This window comes from Furipterus horrens, unplaced genomic scaffold (genome assembly GCF_987537825.1).
Source record: "Furipterus horrens unplaced genomic scaffold, mFurHor1.1.pri manual_scaffold_6, whole genome shotgun sequence".
In the NCBI taxonomy this organism is placed as follows: Eukaryota; Metazoa; Chordata; class Mammalia; order Chiroptera; family Furipteridae; genus Furipterus; species Furipterus horrens.
Genome location: NW_028327176.1, coordinates 166,055,393 through 166,063,704, shown reverse-complemented (window position 1 = coordinate 166,063,704; position 8,312 = coordinate 166,055,393).

Below are 8,312 nucleotides of genomic sequence, written 5' to 3'. Positions count from 1 at the left end.
CAGACTGACAGTGACCAGAGAGAAGAGGGGAGGGGAGAAGAGTGGAAAGAAGGGAAGGGTGGAGTCCAGGAAATAGTATAAATGACCCAAGGACATGGACAACAGGGTGGGGACTGACTGTGGAAGAGGGGGGAGGTGGAGGGGCATGGCAGAGTAATGGGGAAAAATGGGACAACTGTAATAGAACCACAATAAAAAAATTGGAAAAGAAAAAAGAATATGAAAGAAAAAAAGAAAGAAAAAGAAACCATTATTATATAAAATGTTAAAGGGACTGATTTAAGAAAAAGAAGATCAAAACTATAAAAAATACAATTGCAATAAGTACATATTTATCAATATTGAATCTAAAAAAAGAAACTAAGCAAATAAGAATAGAGACAGAATCATGGATACTGAGAGCATTTTGATGGTTGCCAGATGCAAGGGGGGTGTGGGGAAATGGGTGAAGAGAGAAGTGCAAACAGGTAGTTACAGAATAGCCATGCGATGTAAAGTACGGTATAGGAAATGGAGTAGCCAAAGAACTTATACACATACCCATGGACATGAACAGTGGCGAGGGGATGGCCTGAAAGAGGAGGGATACTGGAAGGAGAGCAGCAAAGGGGGAAAAATTGGGACAACTGTACTAGCATAATCAATAAAATATGATTAAAAATATAAACCTCCCTCTCAAGCCAAGTCCATTACTCTTACCTCCTCTGATTTTTCTTCATAAACCATAAAGAAATGACTGAGGATGTCAATGATCTAAAAACATTTCCCACTTACAGTGGTCGCAGAAACCATTTCCTTAAGGTGAATCTCAAATACTCCAGCTCAGAAGAAAAAGTTATTTTCCAGAACAATTATGGACTTTTTCTCCAGAAAACTAAAGGAATATCATTTCTGTATTCCAAATTAGTGTTTTTAACAGAGCCAAATATAAAACATATAACTTCTTTAAAAAAATAAGTTTTGTTCTAGTCTCAGTAAAACAAACCAAGAGCTTCTCAAAAACCTGGTTAATAATATTGAACCTTAATTAAGTGCTCACAATGTGACAACTACCATTCTGAGGGCTTTACATGTACTGATTCATCAAAGTGGCACAGCAACTCTATGATGTAGGTTCTTTCTTTAAAGCCCCAAACTTACAGGTAAGGAAACTGAGGCGTAGGGGAAATACATAACTTGCACCAGGTTTATAAACAGATTGTAAGCAGTAGAGCTAGGATTTAAACTTTGGCGGTGTTTTTACAGTCTGCATACTCTGCTTCTTATAGCAATTATAATATGTGGCCCCAAGGCAGTGGTCACAGGTGCTAATCTGGCAGAAATCGGTTTTGGAGTAATCTTGGGCTTTCCTTGCCTGGAAGATGTATTTAGTTGAACTGGGCCAGGAAGACATATTCCGATTTCAAACAACTTGATATCTTCCAGTTGTCTGTCGATACACACACGTACTTGTCTCTTAGAATTAGATGTAGCTTAAAAAAATTCAAGGACACAATATGACAAATTCTATAGAAAGCAGATTGTAAAGAAAACAATCAGAATATAAAAAGCATTAACTACAAAAGTAGGTAATGAGAGCAATAGCAAAAGCCAGCGAAAGAGAAAGAGAAAGAGAAAGAGAATTAGTGACACAGGAAGCTGACAGTTTTATTATGACCCTAAGGGACAAGGGTTATTATAGGCAATGAACTATATTGGTTTACAGTTTAAATTTTATTTTGATCAAAAGCAGATATTTTCTCAAGCAATTCCAAGCCACAGCCTTCTTGGCTGAAAGACCAAATGGCTGGCTACTCACGTACTGTTGAATGTCTGAGTATGTTTGGACAACTGAGTGCAATAGGAAAAAAGTCACAAGTCAGCCTTTTTTGCTCCTGTATCAGCAGAAGAAATAAGCTTACATAATGAGCCCATGAGATCGATAGGAAGAGCCCAAGTCACAATGCTGCAGCAGGAAACCCCATTTTGCATTGTCCTTCCACTGAGCTGGGCAACTTAAAAAGAATTACAGAGATTATCCATCAAGAAGAGAGAAAAAGCAGTTATATTTTGTAGAACTTTCTAACCACTGATGCCAGGTGGTACCCACTAAATTTCCAACTTGGACTATATTACACATTTCAGAAAGGACCCTCTTCCCTCCAAAGCCTGTGGCTGAATTGCCTGAAGGAAGCTGAGGCTGCCAATAGCCACAGAGACTGTGATCCATTTAAGCATTAAATTTCAACCTGCCATTTCATATCGAAGAAGCAAAGCAGTTGCAACACTGGGACCTCCGTGGATCTGTGCACAAATTTTCGGCAGCTTATAGTCAGGGTTAAGGTGAAGGAGAGGGGGGCGGGTTCTGGCATCAGATAGAATCTTATTCTTTTTATGAGTGTTTTGGGGAACTTGAGGAAGCCACTTAACTTCTCTGGGTCTTGGCTCCTTAATACACCAAGCAGGATAATTTAGTGAGACATTAGTTAATGTCTGTTCTCACAGATGTAGAATAATCAAAGGCATAAAAGGGTAATGTTTTAATACTTAATGCCAAGATTTTGTGTTCTTAGTCTGTTGCCGAAGGAGAAATAAATACTGTTTCTTCTTAAATACACTCCCACTCAGATCGCTGGTAAGAGGTAATTGGGCTTGCCCAATGTGTGGGAAAGCATAGGTTCTGATACTTAAACGTGAAGGTAGTGGTTGGGGGGTGGTGACTGAACCCAGAGACAGAGCTGGATCTCCAATGGCTGAGAAGATAGAGGACTAGAGAGGCCCTGCTGTGGCACCGACCAGTACTCTGACATTGTATGGCACTCTGACTGGTTAGCATGTGGAGTCCTAGGATTGAACACAAAAGGCTTCTGCCTTAAGGACCAAGCAACCATCATGGTGTCTGGGGCAGCAGAGAGGGAGATCATGTGGAGAGCAGCTGAACGGCCCAACTTTGAGTGCAACACATGGTCAGAGAATGCCTCAAGGGGTTGTTAGAGGGGATTTTAAATCAGGTATCAACCTGGGTTTTTCAGAGAAACGAAATGAATCTGAAGGGGACCAAAACCCTGCCACACTGAAGCTGCCCTTTTGAGATACTGATTTTAAGCTGTTTATTAAGAAAAAAGACTCAGAAGGAGCCTTTGACCCTCCCCCCCTTTCCTGTCCAAGAGATTCAGACTGAGAAACCTGTTTCAGGAAGAAGCTCTTATAATGTTGCCTTAGCTTAATTTGAATTAATTATGGTAAGCGAGAGGGCTTCAAGTAAATGCCTGTTAGCTAGATGTCCCCTGTGTCCCATTGCTTCTGAGGTGCCTGGCAACAATTTACCTGCCATGTGTATTCTGCTCTTCTTCAACTACCTATAAATCGCCCATTCTCACTTCTGAAATCTACTACCCTAACCCCCTTTCTTTTTTGTCCAAAAATGTCATATGCCCAATGTTACCTCACTGTCTTGGAATTGTCATGCTTCTATGAAGCTCAGGGGAGAATCCAGGCTGTAATTTTCAGAACCGTGCAGGCAGGAAACTCAGGCAGGATTTCAATGCTTCTTCTTTAGGAAACCTCAGTTTTTCCTCTTATAATCTTCAACTATTTGGATCAGTATATTCAAAGTCTACTGATCTAAAGGGGGATAAATGATGATGGAAGGAAACTTGACTTGAGGTGGTGAACACACAATACAATATACAGATGATGTATTATAGAATTGTACACCTGAAACGGATGTAATTTTATTAACCAATGTCACCTCAATAAATTCAATAAAAAATAAAAATAAAATACAATATCTTGAAAACAGTAAGAGGAAATTACTGTATATATCAATTAAAATTTTATTCACAAATAATAAGTATTTTATGTACAATCTCAGTAGGGCCTTAACTATCTCATGTGAATGTGGCAATAATCCATTAGATATCATTCACATTTATATTATCAATTATATATTATATTATTATTATATATTTATAATAATCACATTTATATTATTCTTTTTGTTTTTTGTTATATCCTACTTATTTTTTTTGAATTTTTTTAAGTATATTTTATTGATTATATTGTTACAATAGTTCCAATTTTTTTCCCCTTTGCTCCCCTCCACCCAGCACCCCCCTTCCCCAACAATCCCCTCTCCAAGTCCATGCCCATGGGTCGTACATACAAGCTCTCCTGCCTCACCCTTTCATATATTCTTCTTCTTTTTTAAAAATAATTAATTAATTAGTTAAATGTTTTAACAATAAAAAATAACAATCCCTCCCTCTCAGACTTAAGACCCTTTACAATCTTATAAAGGACAATGGACAAAGGTCTCAAGCTCCTCTAGCTGCTTCAAGCTGGACATGGTTGTCGTCCTACCTACCCTTGGGTCAAGAAATCCCTAATAAGAGTGGGGCTGTGGAGGGGAGGGTGGCCTTCCCACAAGGGAAAGGATCGTGCAGACTCCAGGTTGGTTGGCTGTCTCTGGACAACGGCATGCTTGGTTTAACAGGCTGGCATCCTTGTTGTATTCTGGGGGCAACAGGGTTAAAGGACATCATTCAATCCGTAACCACTAGATGACAAAAGACAGGTATTAATTTTTCACTGTCACACATTAGGGAAAAGAAGGGCTTCTTTGGAGGAAGGTATGCCAGGTACATCTCACCTGTCCAAAACCCTTTTGCCCATTATACTTAGTTTGGACTGAGGGAAATATTTTAGGTTTCCCCCCTCTCAGGCCTCTGGACTCTTTCTGTCCAAGCCATTAGGATAGAAAAGAGAAACCAGTTTTAAAGTGAAGCCCACAGACCACCCCATTCTTCACCAACCCAGCCACTTAGTTCAGCCAAACCACTGAGTCTCAGGAGGCAGCAATACAGACAATCACTCAGGTAATGAGATCGTAGGCTTATGCCCTTTGAAAACAGAAAACACATGTTAATTTATGTAACATAACCCACATACAAGTCTCTAAATCTGTAGGACTGTCTTATCGGAAAGACATCCAGTTGCAAGGCATTTGACATTCTTCTTGCCTGTAAATTAATCATCTTTGATAATGCCACAGACATAGTTTAACTTTCAAATGAAAACAAATTTTAAATGAAAAGAAACTTTAAAGATGGTTAGTTGCACTACTTTATAGTCTAACACTGGGCATTGTGATCTTCTTTGAATCGTGATTTTTCTCCCTAAGATTACCCTCCTTGTCATTAAAGGGACTGCATTAAGTCCATTTTTAATTTATCCTGTTCATTTGCATAAACACAACAAGAGCAGCAAATGATCACTTATGATCTTTAGTTCTGCTTTGCTGGAACTTATGCAAGGAACATTTAGGGTGATCTTCAGTCTCCCCTTCAAGGCACAGAAGCAGACATGGCATTCAGCCTTGCCTGTAAACACCTGTCTTTTCCAGGTCCTCCTGGTTTTCCATTGTGCCTTAAGGTCCCTTCTAGCCATCTTTCAGGAAAACAACCTTCATTCCTTCCCTGGAAAGATTGCTATGGACCGCTCATCCACCCAAGGTACCAGGCCTTTTATCTCGTGGACTTTTATTACCTTTGAAAGTCAGTCCCAGTTGCTCAGGGCTTTTTGGTAACAACCAAAGCCCAAGCATGTCTCCTTTAGGCATGACATTCCATTCAAAGTCTTAGTTAAAAAAGAAAAAAAAAAAAAAACACCTTTATTAACAACTGGTCTTATTAGTTTTATGCAAAGAAAGTTAGGTCATTACTTACTTCTTTAGAATGCCAAATTCTGGAGGGATCAGATAGGGAGAAAAATATACAGTGTGAAGGAAAATCCTTGTCCTTCTAATATTCACTGAACTTGCATTTCTATTCTTTATATTTTTTTCCCCCCACTAAAAAATTTTCTGTTTGTTTGTTTTTCCATTACAGTTGTCTCACTTTTTTCCCCCTCTTGCTTCCCTGCACCCTGCCCCGCCTTCTTCCACATTCGGTCTCCACCCAGTTGTCCATGTCCATGGGTCATTTATACATGTTCTTTGACTAGACCCTTCCCCTTCTTACCACTTCTCTCCCTCCCATCTCCCCCTTTGTTACTGTTAGTTTATTCCTTGTTTACATACCTCTGGTTCAATTTTGCTCATTTGTTTGTGTTGTTCATTAGTTTCCTGTAACAGGTGATAGCATAAGGTAATTTTCTTTTGTTTCCTGGCTTATTTCGCTAAGCATAATTCTCTCTAGTTCCAATCATGTTGTTGCAAATGGTAGAAGTTCCTTCTTTCTTTCAGTACTTATTCATTGTCATTTTCCCCCTTTGTACTCGTGTTCCTCTCTGTCTCTCTCTGTTTCTTCATCTTCTTACAGCAGACCCTTTAGCATCTCTTGCAATGCTGGTTGGTGGAGATGTATTCTTTTAGCCTTCTTTTGTCTTGGAAACTCCTTATTTCACCTTCCATTTTGAATGAGAGCCTTGCTGGGTAGAGTATTCTTGGTTGTAGGCCTTTGTTTTTCATTGCTTGGAATATTTTTTGCCATTCCCTTCTGGCTTGTAGTGTTTCTGCTGAGAAATCTGATGATAGCCTTATTGGAGCTCCCTTGTATGTTATTAGTTGTTTCTCTCTTGCTGCTTTTAGGATTCTCTCTTTGTCTTTGAATGTTGCCATTTTAATTATGATGTGTCTTGAAGTGGGCCTGTTGGAGTTCATCTTCATTGGGACCCTCTGTGCTTCCTGGACTTGCGTGACTCTTTCTCTCCTCATGTTAGGGAAGTTTTCTGTCATTAGTTTTTCAAAGAGGTTTTCTATCCCTTGCTCTTCTTCTTCTCCTTCTGGAATTCCTATGATATGGATATTATTACGTTTCATGTTGTCCTGCAGCTGTCTTAGAGCCTCTTCAGTCTTGTTCAGTCTTTTTTCATTTTGTTGCACTGTCTGTGAGTTTTTGTCTACATTGTCCTCCAGCTCGCTGATCCGATCTTCTGCTTCCTCTAGCCTGCTTTTAATTCCTTCTACTGTGTTCTTCAATTCAGAGATCGTATTCTTCATTTCCTCCTGGCTCTTATTGATAGCTTCCATGTCCTTTTTCATGCTGGTATAATTCTCAGTAAGTTCCTTATAGTTCTTCTGGAGTTCACTGTAGTTTTTCTGGAGTTCTTTGTAGTTTCCGCTGAGCTCATTGAGCTTCTCCATAATCCATGCTTTCAATTCCATATCTGATAGTTGGCTCACCTCTATTTCATTTAGCACTCTTTCTGGGGACTCTACCTTTCCTTTCGATGGGGGGTTGTTTCTCTGTCTCCCCATTTTTGTGACTCCTATTGTTTGTTGGTGCTTCTTAGAATGATCTGCACTTCCTGGATCTGCCCCTGGTGGCATCAGATCCTGTACATTTATATTATTCTTTAAAAAAAGATTTAAGCACAAACTTCTAACTCACAAATCTGTTTTGAGTTCACATTACAAAAAAGTAAGAAAACACAAATTACAACAAAAGCCAACAAAAATATTTTTGCCAAGTTCTGCTTATCATCCACATTAGGCATATAAACAGAATAATAACTGGCAAGTAAAATAACACCTATTTACCTGTGGTAAGATATTGGTGAACAAATGGATTAATGTCAAAGTGTATTTTAGAAAGATCAGTTGTGACCAACACAATTTAGCCACTAGGTTCAAAAACCCATGGTTGTTATGTTGCTTGAACAAAACATAGAAGGACCATTTTACCCTTCTTTGGAAAGAAACGATCATATTCTAGGAAACCAGTGGCTTGGCAATTCATAATTCTTCCTAACTCTGATGTTAAATTTTAGAACAACAAACAAGTATGCCTTACACCAACCTACCCACTCTACCGATCCCACCCCCTCCTTCCACAGAATTTAACTAACATCTTTTTCTTTGCAAAGGCATTAAAGGCCAGAAATGCTAATAAAGTTTACAACATAATCAGAGAGATGATATGAGCTTTAGTTTATTAGTCTAATAAGGTACACAATAGCAAAGGAAAAAGTGGTGAAGTTATTCAAGCTATGTCCTGAAGTGCTAATGTATGAAGTGGTTTATGTAAGTTGTTAGACAGGATGACAATTTCTGCTATTGTCAACTACAGTCAGACTTCTTTTCACTTGTTTTTGTTTAAAAGATGATTGGAAGAAAAGCAATAACAAAGCAAACAGCCTGAGAAAGTTCATGGACAGAGTACTCAAGTAGAAGTCAGCCTGGTCCCAGTCTTAGTCTTACCATTCATTACCTGTATAAATCTGCACCAAATCCTTCAGAGGTTTGTGCATATAATAATATTATATTCATGTATCCATTTAACCGATGTTTATGGAATGCTTGCTGTGATTGGGGCAATGTGGTGCACTAGAGA